We start from the raw sequence: 23,765 nt of genomic DNA on the forward strand, positions 1-23,765 counted from the left end.
TTAATTAGGAATTAGGAATATTTCCTTTTCCAGCTCTGAGTATGGCTAGAAGTCCCTCTTCAGCAGTCCTTTAGTAAGTACCTTGCCTTATCTCTATAGATATATATTCTAATTGATGCTTTACTTCTCTCTCTCTAGTCCCAACTGTTGGCATATTAAAGGCAAGGACTATATTTTTCATACCTATTTACCAAACCAAACAAAATGCCGGATACATAATAATGATTCAGTGAGTATTTGTTGAATGGCCTAGGAATGGCTTCTCAAGAGACTGTAGGTAAATTCAGTTCATTTGCCAGCACTGCCAGATATTGTAATCATACATACCCTCAATCATTGTCTTTCAAGTCTAGCTTAATTCAGTGAGTGCTTTAGTCATCTGTTTCCTTTCTTTTTATTAATGGATAATTCCTTTTTTAAAAGCATTATTGTGGATATTTCAAGCATAAACAAAAGTAGAATAGAATAATGAACCGCTGGTGCCCGTCACCCACCCTCAACAGTTATCGGCATCCTGCTATTCTTGTTTCATCTATATTCCCACTGCTTTTTTTTTTTTTTTTTGCTAAAGTAGTTAAAGCAAAGTCAGCAAATCATATTGTTTTGCCCATAAATAGTTCAGTGTATATCTCTAACTAGATAAACAAAGCATAATGTATTTCTTGCTTTTATTCTAAGTGTATTCTACTTTTTCTTATGCTGTCTACATATCAATTTAGGCATCATAATTATAAGTAACACTGCTACATCCTTTAAAATGTCTACCTATTCTCCTTCAGGCTTTACTTAGGGTTCTTTTTTCCCCCTCTCTCTACCTCTGTATATTGAATTTTTTAAAATTGTGTTAAAATACACATGACATAAAATTTACCATCTTAACTATTTTTAAGTGTCAAGTTCAGCAGTGTTAAGTACATTCACACTGTTGTGCACACAACCTCCAGAACTATTTTTGTCTTGCAAAACTGAAACGCCATACCCATTAAACAACTGCCCATTCCTCCCTCCTCCCAGCCCCTGGCAACTATCCTACTTTGACTGACTATTCTCGGGATCCCATATAAGTGGAATCAAATATTTGGAAGACAAATACAGTATTTGTCTTTTTGTGACTAGCTTATTTCACTTAGCATAATGTCCTCAAGGTTCATCTATGTTGTAGCAGGTGTCAGAATTTCCTTCCTTTTTAAGGCTGAATGACATTCCATTGTATATATACCACATTTTGCTTATCCATTCATCCATCGATGGGCACTTGGGTTGCTTCCACCTTTTGGCTATTGTGAATAACGCTACTATGAACATGGATGTACAAATAACTCTTCAAGACACTGCTATCAGTTCTTCGGGGAATATACCCAGAAGTGGAATGGCTGGATCATATGGTAATTCTATTTTCAATTTTTTAAGGAACCACCATACTGTTCTCCACATTGACTACACCGTTTTACATTCCAACCAACACTGCACAAGGGTTTTAATCTCCCCAAATCCTTGCCTACACTTATTATTTTCTGTTTTTTGACAATAGCCATCCTAATGGGTATGGGGTGGAATAAACACTTTTAAAATGAACTTTATTTTTTAAAACAGTTTTCTACACATTTTAATGTTATTATACTCTTATCACAATTAACAAAATAAACAATAATTCCTTCATATCATCTAATAAAGAAGGGATTTCTAACATGCTCTTACCATAGTTTTCACTATATCTCCATCCTTCTATTTCCTCAAACAGAAGCCTTGGAGCCACCGCTGATTTCACTCTTCTTTTCTCACCCCACATCTAATTCATTAGAAAATCCCAAAATATATTCAGGATACTTCCCTCCCCCCCCGCTCACTTCTCACCCTTCTGGCAACTGCCACCACCCTGGTCCAAGCTACCATCCTCTCTCCTAAATTATTTCAGTAGCCTTCTAAAAGATCTCCCTGCCTGTTTACCCTTACCCCTGTTCAATCTGTTCTCAACTCATCAACCAGCATGATCCTCTTAGAGCAAATCTCAGATGTGACACTCCTCAAAGCCTTCCAGTGGCTCCCTATTTCACACTCAGTAAAAATCAAAGTCCTTACAATGGCCTGTGAGGCCTTATGTGAACTAAGTCCAAGTTACCTATCTGAGCTCATACTACCTTATATCTTTCCCTTTGTTCATTCTGCTTTAGTCACTTGTCCCATCGTGGTGTTCCTTGAACACACTACCATGCTCCTAGCTCAGGGCCTTTGCACTTACTATTCCCCTTGCCTAGAACGCTCTTCCCTCTGATAGCTGCTTGACTCGTTCCCTAACTCCTTTGACGTGGAAGCTTCGCAGGGAGGCCTTCTCTGAACACCTTTTTAAGAACAGAAATCAGCCCCTCCCCCAAGAATTCTCTATTCCCCTTCCCAGCTTTATTTTCTCCCGTAAATTTTTTATTATCTGACATAGATATCTTATTTGTTTGTTTATTTTCTGCCTCATAATTAAAGTATAAGCTTCAGATGGATAAGAATTTTTAGATAGAATGTTTGGCAGATAATGCTCAATATGTAACTGCTTAATCAATTCAGTTTATATATCTATACATATTTTTATGGTTGCTCCCCAGATCTCCAGTACAACTTAAAAAGCAATATGAAAGAATGTCCATCTTTCCAAAGCAAGAAGCCTGGAGTAAACTGGACAGATGATGAAAAAAGAATCTACAGGGATAAAAAAACAGCTGAAACTCAAGAAATATTGCAGTATTTGCTCCCCATCATGAAAAGCACTAAAAATGTGCAAACTACTCAGAGAAAACAGATACTCAATCCAAGAAATCCAACATAAGTAAGTCAATACAATTTTGTCATTCTTAGCTATTAAATACATACGCTCTTTTATAAGGAAACAAGGCTTATTAAATTCATTATCCTAAGAAACAAACATAGGCTCTTAAAAATACTGACAGCTACACCATGTTTGACAAAGGGAGAAAGGCCCAAAGCCTTAAGAAAACATTGGATATGTGAAGGAGTAGGTTTTCAGGCCTTATTTGATTGTTTGTTTACATGAAACCATTCATTAATTTGGATCTATGAATAAAGTATGCATTAATAAAGTATGACCACAGCGTGACTTGAAATTTCTTAGGGGTGTTTAAACCTTATAATCCTAGGGGGCAACCGGAATTAGAAATAATTAACCGGAGCTACTTCAGCTTATTGATATTCAGAGGAAAGCAGGAAGGATAAGACCAGATTTCTTTTCAAGATTATAAAAAAGAACCATCACTAAGGCCAAAAGGAAACTCATATAAATAAAAGTAAGACAATGACAAGCTGAAAACGATAAATATAATACTAATATTATCAACAAATTTTGATAAAGTATTTCTATGTGCTACACACTATTCTGTGTTTATACACACAAACACATTTTATATTCTACACATAAGAAAATTGAGGTACAAAGAGGTTAAGCAATTTGTTCAAGGTCACACAGCCAATGGGTAGCAATTGGATTCAACCCTAACTAGACATTTTGACTGCAGAGGCCTTCATCAGTATGCTTTGACATTTCATAATATAAATGAAAAACAGAGAACCAATATACTTAATGTTCAAAGATTGCCTACAAATCAATGATAAAATTATAAATATTTTAATAGGAAAATGGGCAAAAGCTAGGAACCAGAAATTCACAAAAGAAAAAAAAAAAAAAAACAAAACATGGCCAATGATCATTTTAAAATGTTCGATCTCACTTAAATCCAAGGAGTGAAAATTAAACAATAATGAAATTCTCTTAATTTTTGTCTATCAATGGAAGAATTCATTCATTGATTGTTGGAATATAAATGGGTACAATTTCTGGAAGGCAATCCAACAATATATGAAAAATCCTTAATATCTACATTCGTTTTGACTAAGAAGTTCCACTTTTAGAAACTGATCCTAAGGGAAAAAACCTAGGAAAGGGCTAGAAGATTTCTGTAGTGATGTTCATTTCAGTATTGCTTATAAGAGCCAAAGAAAAAGAAAAATGAATCTAAATGTCCAACAATAGAAGATTGCTTAAATAAATTATAGTACATCCATAAAGTGAAAGATTATGTAACTATTAAATATATCAGTGTATATTTTAACATGAAATGATGTTCACAATATATAAGTGAATAAAAGCTGCAGACCAGTTTGATTTGGTATGGTTGCATTTATAGATTATGTATATATATTTAATGTGTGCATACTGTACATACTCAAACACATATATACCTAGAAAAAACTTTGGAAGCACATATTCTCAACAGTGATTATCATAACCATTGAAAAAGTATTGGCAGAGTATGATACTCCTCTTCCGGATTTTTTTCTAAATTTTTATTAATGCCTATTTCTTTGCTGTATAATCATCAAAGTCAATAAAAACTACAAAAATAGGCAATTGGTGGCAGTTTCTAGTTTCTAGTGGGTGGCAGTTTCATGCTGGGGAAGGCAGTGCCTGAAAGAAATTGAACCTAATAGGTCAGCTAATATGAGAGAAGCAAACAGTACAGGCAAACTAGGGATCAAGTATGATAATATCAGCAAAATCAAAAATCAGAAAATTAATAACAAAATACAATGGACCTAGGCAAAGAAACTGAGAAGTTGAGAATCTGGATATAAGCAAGGGGTCTGAGAGGTGACAATTCGGCCATCGCTTGATTTTTAGGCATTATCTTCACAAGAGATTCCTTATATACTTTGAACCTAGACATGTACTCATTGTGGTCTGGCCAGAACCTGAAGGTGTAAATAAATGGTAGTCTTTATTAATTAAGAACTCTTTGGTTACATGTAACAAAATAATTCAAGCTAACTTAATCAAAAAGCATAACATAGGGTAGGGGGGAAGAATTGTAAGAAAATATAAGGCTATTCATGGAAATAAGGGAGAGAATGAATTCAGGCAGAATTCAGGAAAGGCCTGGAACTGGGAATGGAAAGCTATCCATCTTCAGTCTCTGCTTTTCTCTCTCTGCAGAAAAGTCTTCACACCCCTGACTCACAAATTTGTACCCTACAGCAGTTTCACTTAAAACACTGACTCACTATCTGTCATTCCCAATTATAAATTATAGGAAAGATAATCTGAGTGGCAACTATTCCAGTGGGTAGAGGTCAAATAGTTGCAAACATGGCTGACTGAAGCCCTACCCTTGTGGATCTAGAGGCAGTTCCCAGGAAGGGAAAACTTTGCCTGGGCTGGACACTTTCCAGAAGTATCTAATATAGGTATAGGTGGAAATAAGAAAAATTAGGAAAGCCGAAAGCAAAACCATTCTTAACAGATGATCTCACTACATATTTAACATCATCAAAATTGATATTTTTTGCTCTTACAACTTATTTCTTTATGGCTGCCTTTTCTCTGTTTTCTATATCCTTTACCTGACTGGCTCAACACACTGACATACTATTTCATGATTACAGGGTAGAGTAAGAATAAGCAAAGAATGAAAAGATCACACCTTTGCTAAACCATTTTAGGCATCAATCCAAGTTTCAACTAAGGAAAGACTACTTAACGTATTGGAACAGCCTGCAGAATTATCATGCTTAAGGATATAAAATCTGAATATAATTATAAGAATGGAACTTAAACTGTTTTGCTCTTATGTGAAAATTAATAGGGTATATAGGTGGATTACTAATCAATAGCATATTAGCAAGATGATTTACATCTCTTAAATGTATCTCTGATCAAACATTGGTCAGAGGTCAAACATGGAGGAATAAATCTCATGTTTGGTATTCCATCTGCAAATGATGAAAATTCTTGAGAAAGATTATGCAAATCAAAATCAAATGGGAGAGATTTTTCACTTCCAGGAAGATGAAGTAAATGTATTTTCCCTATTCTTCCACTAAAAACAATTAAAGACCCTAGACATTACATATAAAACAAACATAAGATAACTTTGAAAGGTGGAGAAAAGAAGGTAGACTAGCTAGGGACCTCAAGAGCCAAAAAATGACAACACAGTGGTGAGTGGCCTGGGTTTTCTTTTTGCCTCATATATCCAAGAACTGGAGCTGAAGAAGCCACCAACATAGAAACACCAATGGACACAGACCAAGAAAAAAAGAAAAGAAGACAATAAAAGCCTGCACTATACGACCAAAAGACCTACCAGGAAAAGGATGACCTACCAAAATAGAAAACATTTAGATAAAAACTGCACTACTCCAGCCAAACACTACAGATAAACAGTGGCTCCACTCCCACCCACATAAGCAGAAGCAGAGTGAGGGGTCTAGACTTCCACTTTTATAAGATTATAATGAGGCCTCTCAACACCCCCTTGTAGGTAGTGTCAAAGAAGGGCAAGTACCAAGTCAGGACTTTCATCCCCACTGGCCTGTAAAGACCCCCTCCCCTGGGTGTCATTGGACACCATGTGGGGAGCCTAGACTTCCACACCCACTGGACAAAAATGAGGTGTCTTTCCCCCTCCCCACTATGGTGGTCTCAGAGTAGATCTAGTGGAGAGTCAGAACTTTTACCAATGCCCAGCAGTAATGAGACCACCTCTACCATGGTATCAGTGGAGGCTACATGGGGAGATGAAACTCCCACACCTGTCCAGCAGGAATGAGAAGCTCCTCCCCTCTGGTGTCAGTGGAGTCCAAGTGGGGAACCTGGGCTTCTGCTTCCATCTGTCAGTAATGAGGTCTCACCCCTGCTACAGCAGTTACAAAAAGTCAGCTAAAACAGAAGGTTTAAATAAGATCCAGAGTCTCATAACATAATATGAGAATGTCCATGTTTTAATCAGAAATAAATCATCATACCAAGAACCAGGAAGATTAAAATTGATTAGAAAAAATAATCAGTAAATGCAAACAATGAGATGACAGTGACGATAGAATTTTCTGAAAAAGATTTTTAAAACAGTCATGATAAAAAATGCTTCAACAAACACGAACACACTTAAAACAAATGAAAGGGGGCTTCCCTGGTGGCGCAGTGGTTGGGAGTCTGCCTGCCAGTGCAGGGGACACGGGTTCGAGCCCTGGTCTGGGAGGATCCCACATGCCACGGAGCAGCTGGGCCCGTGAGCCACAATTACTGAGCCTGCGCGTCTGGAGCCTGTGCTCCGCAACAAGAGAGGCCGCGATAGTGAGAGGCCCGCGCAACGCGATGAAGAGTGGTCCCCGCTTGCCACAACTAGAGAAAGCCCTCACACAGAAACGAAGACCCAACACAGCAATCAATCAATCAATCAATCAAATAAATAAATAAATAAGAACGTGAATTTCTTTAAAAAAAAAAAAAAAATGAAAGAAAATATGAAGCCTCAGTAGGGAAAAAAAAAAGTGGGGGCGGGTAGACAGAGAAGGAGAGAAAGAAATAGAAGGTAATAAGAAGAACCAAAGGGAAATTTTTGAATGGAAAAACACAATAACTGAAATTAAAAGCTCAGTGGCTGAACTCTACAGCACAATTGAGGGGACAGAGGAAAGAATCTATGAACTGGAAGAGATAGAACTACAGAAATAACCCAACCTGAACATCAGAGAGAAAACAGACTGGAAATAAAATGAACAGAGCCTCAGAGACCTGTGGGACTATAAAACAAGATCTAACATTCATATTATCAGAGTCCCAGGAAGAGAGGAGAAAACAGCAAGGCTGAGAAGGTACTCAAAGGTACTCCAAATTTGGCAAGAGACATAAACCTACAGATCAAAAAGCTGAGCAAACCACTAACAGGATAAACCCAAAGAAATCCATGCCAAGATATACCAAAAAAAAAAATTTTTTTTTTGGCTGTGTTGGTCTTTGTTGTTGCACACGTGCTTTCTCTAGTTGCGGCGAGCGGGGGCTACTCTTTGTTGCTGTGTACGGGCTTCTCTTGTTGCAGAGCACAGGCTCTAGGCATGCAGGCTTCAGTAGTTGCAGTGCCTGGGCTCAGCAGTTGTGGCTCATGGGCTCTAGAGCGCAGGCTCAGCAGTTGTGATGCACGGGTTTAGCTGCTCCGCGGCACGTGGGATCTTCCTGGACCAGGGATTGAACCTGTGTCCCCTGCATTGGCAGGCAGATTCATACCCACTGCACCACCAGGGAAGTCCCGATACACCAAAATTTAACTTCTGAAAACTAAAGAAAAAGAAAAACTCTTGGAGCAGCCAGAGAAAAATGACACCTTATTTATAGGGGAAAACAATTTGAATTACTTTAGATTTCTCATCAAAAACTATGGAGGCTATGGAACTTCCCTGGTGGTCCAGTGGTTAAGACTCCACACTCCCAATGCAAGGGGCCCAGGTTCAATCCCTGGTCAGGGAGCTAGATCCCACATGCATGCCACAACTAAGAGTTCACATGCCGCTACTAAGAGTCTGCATGCTGCAATGAAGATCCTGCACATGGCAACAAAGATCCCACGTGCCACAACTAAGACCCAGCGCAGCCAAATACATAAATAAATAAATATGAAAAAAAAATAAACTATGGAGGCTAGAAGAAGTGGCACAATGTTTGCAATTATTGAAAGAAAGGAACTGTCAACCCATAATCCTACACCCAGCAAAAATAAAGGAGAACTCAAGAAATGCTGAGATGAAGGAAAACTAAGAGAATTTTTCACTAAAAGACCTACACTAAAAGAATGGCTAATGGAATTTTTCTCAACAGATAGAAAATAATTAAAGGAGGAACATCAGGAAATAAGTAACATACTGAACAAAATGTACAGGTAAATATAATGGGATTTCCTTCTCTTCTTGAGTTTTGTAAAATATTTTGATGATTGAAGCAAAAATTATAACATTGATATGGTTCTAAATGTATATAAAGGAAATATTTAAGACAATTATAAATATTAGAAGGTAAAGGGAGATAAAGGGAGATAAGATATCTACACTCCACTCAAACTGGTAAAATTACACCATGAGATATAAGTTATTCATATGTAATGTAATATTTAGAGTAACCACTCAAAAACCTATTCAAAAAGATACACTCAAAAACACTACAGATAAATAAAAACGGAATTCCCCCAAATATTCACATTATTCACAGGAAGGCAGGAAAAAGAAAACAATGAGAAAAACCTGAGAACAAACAGAAACAAAAAACAAAACAAAAAGGCAGGCTTACGCCCTAAGATAACAATAACTACATTAAATGTAAATGGTCTAAATACAACAATTAAAAGACAGAGATTAGAAGGGTGAATTTTAAAATATTACCCAGTGATATGCAGTCCACAAGAAACTCATTTCAAATATGACAGTGTAGGCAGGCTGAAAGTATAAGGATAAAAGACAACATATCATGAAAACAATAAATGAAAGCAGGAGTGACTATGTTAATATAAGACGAAGTGGGTTTCAGAGCAAAGAAAATTACCAGAGACAGAGAGGGACGTTATATAACGATAAAAAGGTCAACCAACTAAGAACACACAGTGATCTTATATGTGTATGCACAAAACTATAGAACTACAAAATATGTGAAGCAAAAATTGAAAGGAGAAATAGACAAATCCACAAATGATCAAATCACTAAATGGAAATGCAATAAGGATGTAAAAGAATTCAACACCACTGACCAACAAAATCTAATTTGCATTTATAGTGTACTCCACTCAACAACAGATGAATACACATTCTTTTCAAGTATGCATGCAGCATATATCAAGATAGACTATATCCTGGCCGTAAAACAAACCTCTACATATTTAAAAGAATTTAAATCATATAAAGCATATTCTCTTACCACAATGGCATCAAACTAGAAATCAATGCACAAAGATAACAGAAAAACTCAGGAACACTTGAAAATTATACAACATGCTTATGAACAATTCATGAGTCAATTCATGAGTCTCAAAGGAAATAAAAACATATACTGAAACGAATGAAAATGAAGACAATATATCAAAATTTGTGGGATGCAGCTAAAGCAGGGCTGGGAAGGACACTTATAGAACTAAACACATACATTAAGAGGAAAAATCTCAAACCAATAAGCTCCAACTGTAAGAACCTATAAAAAGAAGAGCAAAATAAACCCAAAGCAAGTAAAAGGAAGGGAATAATAAAGAGATGAAATTTAAAACAGAAAAATGACACACATAGCATGTTCATGGATTAGAAAACCCAACTGAGTAAAGATGTCAGTTCTTCCCAAACTGATATACAAGTTTTATGTAATTCCTATCAAAATCCCAGCAAGACTTTTTGTAGATATAGAAAAGATTATCCTAAAATATATATACAAAGGCATTAAGATAGCAAAAACAATTTTGAAAAAGAAAGATAACATGGAAAGAATCAGTCTATCTGATTTAAAGACCTTTAATATAGCTACAATAATTAAGAGAATATAGTATGGGAAGAGGAATAGCCATACATATCAATGGAACCAAATAAAGAACCAAGAAACAGACCCTATACAAATATCCTTGACTAGTTTTGACAGAAATGCAAAAGCAACTCAATGGAGCAGAAAGAGCCTGTTTAACCAATCTTGCTGCAGCAATTAAACATCCACAGGCCAAATAAATGAACCTTGACCTAAACTCATACCTTATACAAAAAAATAACTCAAAATAGATCATGGACTTAACTGCACAACATGAACCTATAAAACTTTTAGAAAAAAAGAAAATCTTCAGAATCTAGAACTGGACAAAAAGCATGATCCATAAAAGAAAACTTGATAAGTTGGAATTTATCAAAATAACAGCGTTTGCCCTTTGAAAGACCGTTAAGAGGATAAAAAGCAAGCTATAATATTGGAAAAAATTTAAAAACAGCCCTCAAACCAAAAATATTAGACTCATGCAAGCTACACAGGACACTCCCACATAAAAACAGCCATTCAGGACCACAACAGATAATTGCTTCTCCTAAACTCACAGAGTCAGAGGAATATAAGTAAAATGAAGAAGCAGAGGAACCACTCCCAATTAAAATATCAAGAGAATTTACCCTGAAAGAACAATGAAATAGATCTATCTAGTCTATTAGACTCTGAGTTCAAAAAGGAGGTAATAAAAATACTGAAGGAATTAAGAAAGGCTATTGATAGAAATGCAGATTACTGTAAAAAGGAACTAGAAACTATAAAGGGAAACCAAGTAAAATTAGAAAATGCATTTGCCAAGATAAAAGCTGAGGTAAAGGCAATAAAATAGCAAACTGAATAACGCAGAAGAATGAATAATTGATCTGCAAGATAGAATATGGAAATCACTCAATCAAAACAGCGGACAGAAAGACCAATGGAAAAAAAAAAAAAAGCAGTATACGAGACCTATGGGATAATATAAAGTGTTCCAATATATGCATAATAGGGATGCCAAAAGGAGAAGAAAGACAAAAGGGGATCAAAAATGTACTTGAAAAAAATTATGGCTGAAATTTCCTGAAATCTAGAGAAGGAAACAGATATCCAGGTACAGGAAGCACAGAGGGTCCCAAACAAGATGAACACAAACAGACCCACACCAAGATATAGCATAATTAAAATGGCAAAAGTTAAAAGATAAAAGATTCTAAAGACAGCAAGATAAAAACAGAGTCAGTTACAAGGAATCCCCCATAAGACTATCAGCTGATTTCTCTGCAGATACTCTGTGGGTCAGAAGGGAGTGGCATGATATATTCAAAGTCCTGAAAGGGAAAACCCTGTAACCTAGGATACTCTACCCAGCAAGACTATCATTTAGAATAGAAGGGATCAAGAATTTCTCAGACAGGAGGACCTTCAAGATGGTGGAGGAGTAAGATGTGGAGATCACCTTCCTCCCCACAAATACATCAAAAATACATCTACATGTGGAACAACTCCTACAGAACACCTACTGAACACTGGCAGCAGACCTCAGACTTCCCAAAAGGCAAGAAACTCCCCACATACCTGGGTAGGGCAAAAGAAAAAAGAAAAAACAGAGACAAAAGAATAGGGACAGGACCTGCACCTCTGGGAGGGAGCTGTGAAGGAGGAAAAGCTTCCACACGCTAGGAAGACCCTTCACTGACGGAGACGGGGGTGTGGCGGGGGGGAAGCTTCGGAGCCACAGAGTAGAGCCCAGCAACAGGGGTGCAGAGGGCAAAGCAGAGAGATTCCCACACAGAAGATGAGTGCTGATCAGCACTCACCAGCCTGAGAGGCTTGTCTGCTCACCTGCTGGGGCAGGTGGGGGCTGGGAGCTGAGGCTCCGGCTTCGGAGGTCAGATCCCAGGGAGAGGACTGGGGTTGGCTGCGTGAACACTGCCTGAAGGGGGCTGATGCGCCACAGCTAGCTGGGAGGGAGTCCGGGAAAAAGTCTGGACCTGCCTAAGAGGCAAGAGACCACTGTTTCAGGGTGCACGAGGAGAGGGGATTCAGAGGACCACCTAAATGAGCTCCAGAGATGGGCACGAGCCGTGGCTATCAGTGCAGACCCCAGAGATGGGCATGAGATGCTAACGCTGCTGCTGCAGCCACCAAGAAGCCTGTGTGCGAGCACAGGACACTCTCCACACCTCCCCTCCTGGGAGCCTGTGCAGCCCGCCACTGCCAGGGTCCCATGATCCAGGGACAACTTGCCCAGGAGAACACATGGCATGCCTCAGGCGGTTACAACGTCATGCCGGCCTCTGCCACTGCAGGCTCGCCCGGCATTCCATACCTCTCCCTCCCCACCGCCTGAGTGAGCCAGAGCCCCCTAATCAGCTGCTTCTTTAACCCCACCCTGTCTGAGCGGGAACAGATGCCCACAGGCGACCTACACGGCAGAGGTGAGGCCAAATCCAAAGCTGAACCCCAGGAGCTGTGCAAACAAAGAAGAGAAAGGGAAATCTCTCCCAGCAGCCTCAGGAGCAGCGGATTAAATCTCCACAATCAACCTGATGTACCCTGCATCTGTGGAATACCTGAATAAACAACGAATCATCCCAAAATTCAGGCGGTGGACTTTGGGAGCAATGATATATATATATTTTCCTTTTTCTCCTTTTGTGAGTGTGTATGTGTATGCTTCTTTGTGTGCTTTTGTCTGTATAGCTTTGCTTTTACCATTTGTCCTAGGGTTCTATCTGTCTGGTTTTTTGTTGTTTTTTTTTTCAGTATAGTTTTTAGCACTTGTTATCATTGGTGGATTTGTTTTTTGGTTTGGTTGCTCTCTTCTTTCTTTCTTTTTTTTTTATTACATTTTAATATTTTTACTTTTAATAACAATTTTTTAATTTATTATTTTAATAAATTTATTTTATTTTTCCTCCCTCTCCCTCTCTTTCTTTCTTTCTCCCTTTTATTCTGAGCCGTGTGGATGAAAGGCTCTTGGTGCTCCAGCCGGGCATCAGGCCTGTGCCTCTGAGGTGAGGGAACCGAGTTCAGGACATTGGTCCACCAGAGACCTCCCAGATCCACGTAATATCAAACGGCGAAAACTCTCCCAGAGATATCCATCTCAACACTAAGACCCAGCTCCACTCAACGACCAGCAAGCTACAGTGTTGGACACCCCATGCCAAACAACTAGCAAGACAGGAACACAACCCCATGCATTAGCAGAGAGGCTGCCTAAACTCATAATAAGGTCACAGACACCCCAAAACACGCCACTGGATGCAGACCCGCCCGCCAGAAAGACAAAATCCAACCTCATCCACCAGAACGCAGGCACCAGTCCCCTCCACCAGGAAACCTACACAAGCCACTGAACCAACCTTACCCACTGGGGGCAGAACCAAAACCAACAGGAACTACGAACCTGCAGCCTGTGAAAAGAAGACCCCAAACACAGTAAGTTAAGCAAAATGAGAAGACAGAGAAATACACAGCAGATGAAGGAGCAAGGTAAAAACCCACCAGACCAAACAAATGAAGAGGAAACAGGCAGTCTACCTGAAAAAGAATTCAGAGTAATGATAGCAAAGATGATCCAAAATCTTGGAAATAGAATGGAGAAAATACAAGAAACGTTTAACAAGGACCTAGAAGAACTAAAGAGCAAACAAACAATGATGAACAACACAATAAATTAAATTAAAAATTCTCTAGAAGGAATCAATAGCAGAATAACTGAGGCAGAAGAACGGATAAGTGACCTGAAAGATAAAATAGTGGAAATAACTACCACAGAACAGAACAAAGAAAAAAGAATGAAAAGAATTGAGGACAGTCTCACAGACCTCTGGGACAACATTAAACACATCAACATTTAAATGATAGGGGTCCCAGAAGAAGAGAAAAAGACAGGGCTCAAAAAATACTTGAAGAGATTATAGTTGAAGACTTCCCTAATATGGGAAAGGAAACAGTCAATCAAGTCCACGAAGTGCAGAGTCCCATACAGGATAAATCCAAGGAGAAACACGCCAAGACACATATTAATCAAACTATCAAAAATTAAATACAAAAAAAAATATTAAAAGCAGCAAGCAAAAAGCAAGAAATAACATACAAGGGAATCCCCATAAAGTTGACAACTGATCTTTCAGCACTCTGCAAGCCAGAAGGGAGTGGCAGGACATATTTAAAGTGATGAAAGGGAAAAACCTACAACCAAGATTACTCTACCCAGCAAGGATCTCATTCAGATTCGACAGAGAAATTAAAACCTTTACAGACAAGCAAAAGCTAAGAGAATATAGCACCACCAAACCAGCTTTACAACAAATGCTAAAGGAACTTCTCTAGGCAGGAAACACGAGAGAAGGAAAAGACCTACAAAAACAAACCCAAAACAATTAAGAAAATGGTAATAAGAACATACATATCAATAATTACCTTAAATGTAAATGGATTAAATGCTCCCACCAAAAGACACAGACTGGCTGAATGGATACAAAAACAAGACCCGTATATATGCTGTCTACAAGAGACCCACTTCAGACCTAGGGAGACGTGCAGACTGAAAGTGAGGGGACGGAAAAAGATATTCCATGCAAATGGAAATCAAAAGAAAGCTGGAGTAGCAATTCTCATAGACAAAATAGACTTTACAACAAAGACTATTACAAGAGACAAAGAAGGACACTACATAATGATCAAGGGATCAATCCAACAAGAAGATATAACAATTGTAAATATTTATGCACCCAACATAGGAGCACCTCAATACATAAGGCAAATGCTAACAACCATAAAAGGGGAAATCGACAGTAACACAATCATAGTAGAGGACTTTAACACCCCACTTTCACCAACAGACAGAGCATCCAAAATGAAAATAAATAAGGAAACACAAGCTTTAAATGACATATTAAACAAGATGGACTTAATTGATATTTATAGGACATTCCATCCAAAAACAACAGACTACACCTTCTTCTCAAGAGCTCATGGAACATTCTCCAGGATAGATCATATCTTGGGTCACAAATCAAGCCTTGGTAAATTTAAGAAAATTGAGATCGTATCAAGTATCCTTTCTGATCACAACGCTATGAGACTAGATATCAATTATAGGAAAAAAACTGTAAAAAGTACAAACACATGGAGGCTAAACAATACGCTACTAACTAACCAAGATATCACTGAAGAAATCAAAGAGGAAATCAAAAAATACCTAGAAACAAATGACAATGAAAACACGACGACCCAAAACGTATGGGATGCAGCAAAAGCAGTTCTAAGAGGGAACTTTACAGCAATACAATCCTACCTCAAGAAAAAAGAAAAATCTCAAAAAAACAACCAAACATACACCTAAAGCAATTAGAGAAAGAAGAACAAAAACAACCCCAAAGTTAGCAGAAGGAAAGAAATCATAAAGATCAGATCAGAAATAAATGAAAAAGAAATGAAGGAAATGATAGCAAAGATCAATAAAACTAAAAGCTGGTTCTTTCAGAAGATAAACAAAATTGATAAACCATTAGCCAGACTCATCAAGAAAAAAAGGGAGAAGACTCAAATCAATAGAATTAGAAATGAAAAAGGAGAAGTAACCACTGACACGGCAGAAATACAAAGGATCGTGAGAGATTCCTACAACCAACTATATGCCAATAAAATGGACAACCTGGAAGAAATGGACAAATTCTTAGAAAAGCACTACCTTCCAAGACTGAACCAGGAAGAAATGGAAAATATAAACAGAACAATCACAAGCACTGAAATTGAAACTGTGATTAAAAATCTTCCAGCAAACAAAAGCCCAGGACCAGATGGCTTCACAGGCAAATCCTATCAAACATTTAGAGAAGAGCTAACACCTATCCTTCTAAAACTCTTCCGGAATATAGAAGAGGGAGGAACACTCCCAAACTCATTCTAGGAAGCCATCATCACCCTGATACGAAAACCAGACAAAGATGTCACAAAGAAAGAAAAGTACAGGCCAATATCACTGATCAACATAGGGGCAAAAATCCTCCACAAAATACTAGCAAACATAATCCAAGAGCACATTAAAAGGATCATACACCATGATCAAGTGGGGTTTATCCCAGGAATGCAAGGATTCTTCAATATATGCAAATCAATCAATGTGATACACCATATCAACAAATTGAAGGATAAAAACCATATGATAATATCAATAGATGCAGAAAAAGCTTTTGACAAAATTTAACAACGATTTATGATAAAAACCCTCCAGAAAGTAGGCATAGAGGGAACTTACTCAATATAATAAAGACCATATATGACAAACCCACAGCCAACATCGTTCTCAATGGTGAAAAACTGAAACCATTTCCACTAAGATCAGGAACAAGACAAGGTTGCCCACTCTCACCACTATTATTCAACATAGTTTTGGAAGTTTTAGCCACAGCCATCAGAGAAGAAAAAGAAATAAAAGGAATACAAATCAGAAAAGAAGAAGTAAAACTGTCACTCTTTGCAGATGACATGATACTATACATAGAGAATCCTAAAGATGCTACCAGAAAACTACTAGAGCTAATCAATGAATTTCGTAAAGTAGAAGGATACAAAATTAATGCACAGAAATCTCTGGCACTCCTATACAGTATTGATGAGATATCTGAAAGAGAAATTAGGGAAACCCTCCCATTTACCACTGCAACAAAAAGAATAAAATACCTAGGAATAAACCTACCTAAGGAGACAAAAGAACTGTATGCAGAAAACTATAAGACACTGATGAAAGAAATTAAAGATGATACAAACAGATGGAGAGATATACCATGTTCTTGGATTGGAAGAATCAACATTGTGAAAATAACTATACTACCCAAAGCAATCTACAGATTCAATGCACTCCCTATCAAACTACCAATGGCATTTTTCACAGAACTAGAACAAAAAATTTCACAATCTGTATGGAAACACAAAAGACCCCGAATAACCAAAGCAATCTTGAGAAAGAAAAATGGAGCTGGAGGAATCAGGCTCACTGACTTCAGACTATACTACAAAGCTACAGTAATCAAGACAGTATGGTACTGGCACAAAAACAGAAATATAGATCAATGGAACAGGAGAGAGAGCCCAGAGATAAACCCACACACATACGGTCACCTTATCTTTGATAAAGGAGGCAAGAGTATACAATGGAGAAAAGACAGCCTCTTCTATAAGTGGTGCTAGGAAAACTAGACAGCTACATGTAAAAGAACGAAATTAGAACACACTCTAACACCATACACAAAAATAAACTCAAAATGGATTAAAGACCTAAATGTAAGGCCAGACAATATAAAACTCTTAGAGGAAAACATAGGCAGAACACTCTATGACATAAATCACAGCAAGATCCTTTTTGACCCACCTCCTAGAGAAATGGAAATAAAAACAAAAATAAACAAATGGGACCTAATGAAACTTAAAAGCTTTTGCATAGCAAAGGAAAACATAAACAAGACCAAAAGACAACCCTCAGAATGGGAGAAAATATTTGCAAATGAAGCAACTGACAAAGGATTAATCTCCAAAATTTACAAGCAGCTCATGCAGCTCAATATCAAAAAAACAAACAACCCAATCCAAAAATGGGCAGAAGACCTAAACAGACATTTCTCCAAAGAAGATATACAGATAGCCAACAAATATATGAAAGAATGCTCAACATCACTAATCATTAGAGAAATGCAAATCAAAACTACAATGAGGTATCCCCTCACAGCGGTCAGAATGGCCATCATCAAAAAATCTACAAACAATAAATGCTGGAGAGGGTGTGGAGAAAAGGGAACCCTCTTGCACTGCTGGTGGGAATGTAAATTGATACAGCCACTATGGAGAACAGTATGGAGGTTCCTTATAAAACTAAAAGTAGAACTACCATACAACCCAGCAATCCCACTACTGAGCATATACCCTGAGAAAACCATAATTCAAAGAGTCACGTACCACAATATTCATTGCAGCTCTATTTACAATAGCCAGGTCATGGAAGCAACCTAAATGCCCATCGACAGATGAATGGATAAAGAAGATATGGCACATATATACAATGGACTATTACTCAGCCATAAAAAGAAACAAAATTGAGTTATTTGTAGTGAGGTGGATGGACCTAGAGTTGGTCATACAGAGTGAAGTAAGTCAGAAAAACAAAAACCATATGCTAACACATATATATGGAATCTAAAAAAAAAAAAAAAGGTTCTGAAGAACCTAGGGGCAGGACAGGAATAAAGACACAGACGTAGAGAATGGACTTGACATGGGAAGGGGGAAGGGTAAGCTGGGACAAAGTGAGAGACTGGCACTGACATATATAAATACCAAATGTAAAATAGATAGCTAGTGGGAAGCAGCTGCATAGCACAGGGAGATCAGCTCCATGCTTTGTGACCACCTAGAGGGGTGGGATAGGGAGGGTGGGAGGGAGATGCAAGAGGGAGGGGATATGGTTATATGGGTATATACGTATACATATAGCTGATTCACTTTGTTATACAGCAGAAATTAACACAACATTGTAAAGCAATTATACCAATAAAGGTGTTAAAATAAATAAATAAATAAATAAAAATTAAAAATCCAAAGGGAAAAAAAAATTTCTCAGACAAGCAAAAATTAGAAGAATACTAAACCTACGCTAAAAGAAATATTGAAAGGTCTTCTCTAAATAGAAAAGAAGAATCTATAGGAAAGAGATAAACGCAATTGGAAAGTCAATCACTTAAATAAGTCAGTATACAGATCAGATAGAAAAAAAATTTTTTTTAATTTGTATATGTGAAAGTGATTATAACTACAATGAATAGCAAAAGGATCAATATGAAGATGTAAAAGAGGACATCAAAACCATAGAATGTGCGGGAGGGAAGTAAGAAAATGTAGATTTTTTTTGAGATTGTATTTGAGCCTATATGACTACCAGTCTAAAGCAAGTAGATATAGTAATGGGTTATCATTCTTGAAAATCAGGGTAACCACAAATCAAAAACTTAAAATAGATTCCCAAAAACCAAAAAGAATAGAGCAAAAGCATAATATAAAAGAAAACCATCAAACCACAAAAGGAAAAACAAAAAGAAAAAGAAAGGAATAAAGAAGAAATACAAAATCAACTGGAAAACAAGGTTTAAAATGGCAGTAAATGCATAACTATCAATAATTACCTTAGGGACTTCCCTGGTGGTCCAGGGGTAAAGAATCCGCCTTCCAATGCAGGGGACGTGGGATCGATCCCTAGTCAGAGAACTAAGATCCCACATGCTGCAGGGCAACTAAGCCCACACACCACAACTACTGAGCTCCTGGGCCTCAACTAGAGAGCCTGCGTGCCGCAAACTACAGAGCCCACACACTCTGGAACCCATGCGCCACAACTACAGAGCCCACGCACCCTGGAGCCTGCACGCCATAACTAGAGAGAGAAAACCTGCACGCCACAACTAGAGAGAAGCCTGTGTGCCACAACGAAAGATTCCACGTGCCACAACGAAAGATTCCACGTGCCTCAATGAAGATCCCATACCGCAACTAAGACCCGATGCAGCCAAAAATAAATAAATAAACAAATAATAGAAAATCCTTTAAAAAAGTTAGCTTAAATGTCAATAGACTAAATGCTCCAATCAAAAGACACAGAGTGGCAGACTGAATAATAAAACATAACCTATAATATGCTGCCTACAAAAGACTCACTTTAGGGTGAAAGACACACACAGATTAAAGTGAGGTGATGGAAAAGGAAATTTCATGTAAATGGAAATGACAAGAAAACAAGGGTAGCAATACTCATATCAGACAAAATAGACTTTAAAACAAAGGCCATAAAGAAAGGCAATAAAGGACATTATATAATGATAAAGGGATCAATACAAGAAGAGGATATTGCACTCATTAACATACATGCACCCAACACAGGAGCACCTAAATACATAAAACAAATAGCAGCAGACATAAAGTAAGAAATTGACGGGGATATAATAATAGTAGGATACTTTAATACCCCACTGACATCAATGGACATATCTTCCAAATGTCAAACAAATAAGGCAACAGAGATCCTAAATGATACAATAGAACAGTTAGACTTAATTGATATTTTCAGGACATTACATCCAAAAAAAAAAACCACACACACACACAGAATACACGTTCTTTTCAAGTGCACATGGAACATTCTCCAGGATTGAGAGAATTAGTATAATTCTCCATGGAACAGAATAAAGAAAAAAGAACAAAAAGAAATGAGGACAGTCTCAAAGACCTCTGGGACAACATTAAATGCACCAACATTTGAATTACAGGGGTCCCAGAAGAAGAAGAAAAAGAGAAAGGGCCTGAGAAAATATTTGAAGAGATTATAGTCAAAAACCTCCCTAACATGGGAAAGGAAATAGTCACCCAAGTCCAGGAAGCGCAGAGAGTCCCATAAAATATAAACCCAAGGAGGAACACACCGAGACACATACTAATCAAAAAAGCCTACAAATAATAAAGGCTGGAGAAGGTGTGGAGAAAAAAGGAACCCTCCTACACTGTTGGTGGGAATGTAAATTGGTGCAGCCACAATGGAAAACAGTATGGAGGTTCCTTAAAAAACTAAAAATAGAGTTGCCATATGATCCAGCAATCCCACTCCTGGGCATATATCCAGAAAAAACTCTAATTTGAAAAGATACATGCACCCCAATATTCAGAGCAACACTATTTAAAATAGCCAAGACATGGAAGCAACCAAATGTCCATCAACAGATGAATGGATAAAGGAGATGTGGTACATATATACAATGGAATATTACTCAGCCATAAAAATAATGAAATAATGCCATTTGCAGCAACATGGATGGATCTAGAGATTATCATACTAAGTGAAGTCAGGAAGAGTAAGACAAATACCATATGATATCACTTATATGTGGAATCTAAAATGATACAAATGAACTTATTTATGAAAGAGAACTAGACTCACAAACACAGAAAACAAACTTACGGTTGCTAAAGTGGAAAGGGAGTGGGGGAGAGATAAATTAGGAGTTTGGGATTAGCAGATACAAACTACTATATATAAAATAAATAAACAATAAGGTCCCACTGTATAGCACAAGGAACTATATTCAATATTCTGTAATAAGCCATAATAGACTATGAAAACAATATATATATGTATAACTGAATCACTTTCTGTACACCAGAAACTAACACACTGTAAATCAACTATACTTCAATTTAAAAAATAAAAATAAAATAATAATAATAAAAATAACATAAAACACACAAGTAGGAAAAAAAACTCAACAGTAAGAAAACAAATAGTTCATTTAGAAAATGGGCAAAAGACATGAATTGATATTTCACCATACAGAATATACAGATGGCACATAAGCCATGAAAAGATGTTCCACATCATTAGCCATTAGGGAAATGCAATGAAAACCACAATGAGATATCACCACACACCTATCAGAATGGCTATAATAAAAAATAGTGAGAACACCAAATGCTGATGAGGATGCAAAGAAACTGGGTTACTCACATACTGCTGGTAGGAATCTAAAATGGTACAGTCACTCCAGAAAATAGCTTGGCAGTTTCTTTAAAACCAAATATATAACAACCATATGACCCAGCAATTGCTCTCCTGAGCATTAATCCCAGAGGAATGAAGACTTATGTTGACAAACCTGCACACAAACGTTTATAGCAGCTCTATTTGTAACAGCCATAAACTGGCAACAATCCGCATGTCCTTCAATGGATGAATCATTAAACAAACTGGTACATCCATGCCATGAACTACTACTCAGCAATAATGACGAATGAACTACTGATACACAAAATAACCTGGATGAGTCTCCAGAGAGTTATGCTGGGTGAAAAAAGCCAATCGCAAAAGGTTACATATGGTAACCACATTCTCGAAATAACAAAATTATGTAATTTGGACAACAGACTGACTGGCAGGAATTAAGGAGGGGATAAGGAAGGAGGAAAGTAGGTATGACAGTAAAAGGGAAACATGAGGGGACTGTTCTGTATCTTGACTATATCTACAGCAATATCCTGATTGTGTTACTGTTTACAGTTTTGCAAGATATTACATTTAGGGGAAACTGGGTGGAGAGTACATTACATCTCTCTATATTATTTCTTACAACTGTAGGTGGGTCTACAATTATCTCAAACTTAAGAGTTTAATTAAAAATACTGTTGATATTCTGTGGTTAAAAAATGGAATTCTAAAGAAAAACTGAGAGATTTTAGGTAGCGACAATTAGTAATTTATAAAACCTCCCTCTCGAGGAGAACTTCCCTCTCTTGGACTCGTATCGATCCCTTTACTGACTACAGGGGGGAAAAAACTTAGAGCATGTATGCTGAGTTGATTCTAACGGAATAAACAAAGTAGATTTTTAGAGCAAAGTAGAATTTTAGAGAACATTTCCTTCAACTAGATGCATAAGTAAGGAGCTAAGGCCCAGAATGGCCGTTATATTAGGAAGCCTGGGGTCAGGGCAGGTATCCAAATAAACATATCCTCTAGGCATTTAGAAATACAAGATTGGAGTAGTGCTGAAAATTCATGACCAGAAGTGAAGTTAGATCATTCCCACAGAAATAAAGGTAAGAGTCTTAAGGGAGAATGGAAGGAAAAAATCAGCAATATTGATTTTTTCCTTTTTTCACCAAAAGGAAAAAAAAAAAGATTTATACTATGACAATACCTAAGGACTACAAATACTTATGGTACATATTGGGCAAAAACTCACATATTTCATTTCTTTCCTAGACTAAACCCATCTACTTACATAAAGAAATACAGCACATCTTGGACACCACCCAGAAATGCCCCTTTGATAAGCCAAAGGACTCTTATGGTAAGCTCCTCAGAATGGCTCCAGTCTGTGTCCCAGAAGTCATTTGAAAGTTTGTCACCTCTCAAAGGGCCCAAGAAGAGGAAAAAACATTCTCGAGTCAAGGCCACAAAGACTAAATATGTGAAACCTATCAGCAGCAAATGGGAGACTACTCCCTCAAGTTCTGAGAAGGATGCAGACAAGAGTCTGCAAACTGAAGAATCCAACCAGCAAGACTCTATGCAAACAGCCCCCCATCCAACTAAAAATAAGGGAGAGCAACCAAAAAAGAAGGATGGACAACCCACCTTTCGTTTGAAATTGCAAAGGGACAAATAATCTAGCTTTACGCTGCTTTTTGAAAACTGTGGATGAAAGATAACATACGCTTACACAGTAAAATGAAAAAGAAAAGAAAGAAAAAGAAAAGCCCTCCCGGTCCTTCTATCCCTATCTCATCCCCTACATGTTCATGTGCATGTACTAAACTACAGATTTTAGATATCCCATCTTCTTTAGTTGGAACATCTTTCAGAGAGCTAAAAGGAAATCCAGAGGAAATATACAAAATTAAAAATCACTTC

At 37.5% G+C, this 23,765-nt stretch overlaps 1 pseudogene; it reads left to right on the top strand.

The window, feature by feature from the left end:
• LOC137768167 (cytosolic carboxypeptidase 3-like) overlaps positions 1 to 23,683 on the top strand; it is a 61,449-nt pseudogene extending 37,766 nt beyond the window's left edge.
• The last annotated feature ends 82 nt before the right edge of the window (positions 23,684 to 23,765 follow it).

The sequence above is a fragment of the Eschrichtius robustus genome, chromosome 8 (assembly GCF_028021215.1).
Source record: "Eschrichtius robustus isolate mEscRob2 chromosome 8, mEscRob2.pri, whole genome shotgun sequence".
In the NCBI taxonomy this organism is placed as follows: Eukaryota; Metazoa; Chordata; class Mammalia; order Artiodactyla; family Eschrichtiidae; genus Eschrichtius; species Eschrichtius robustus.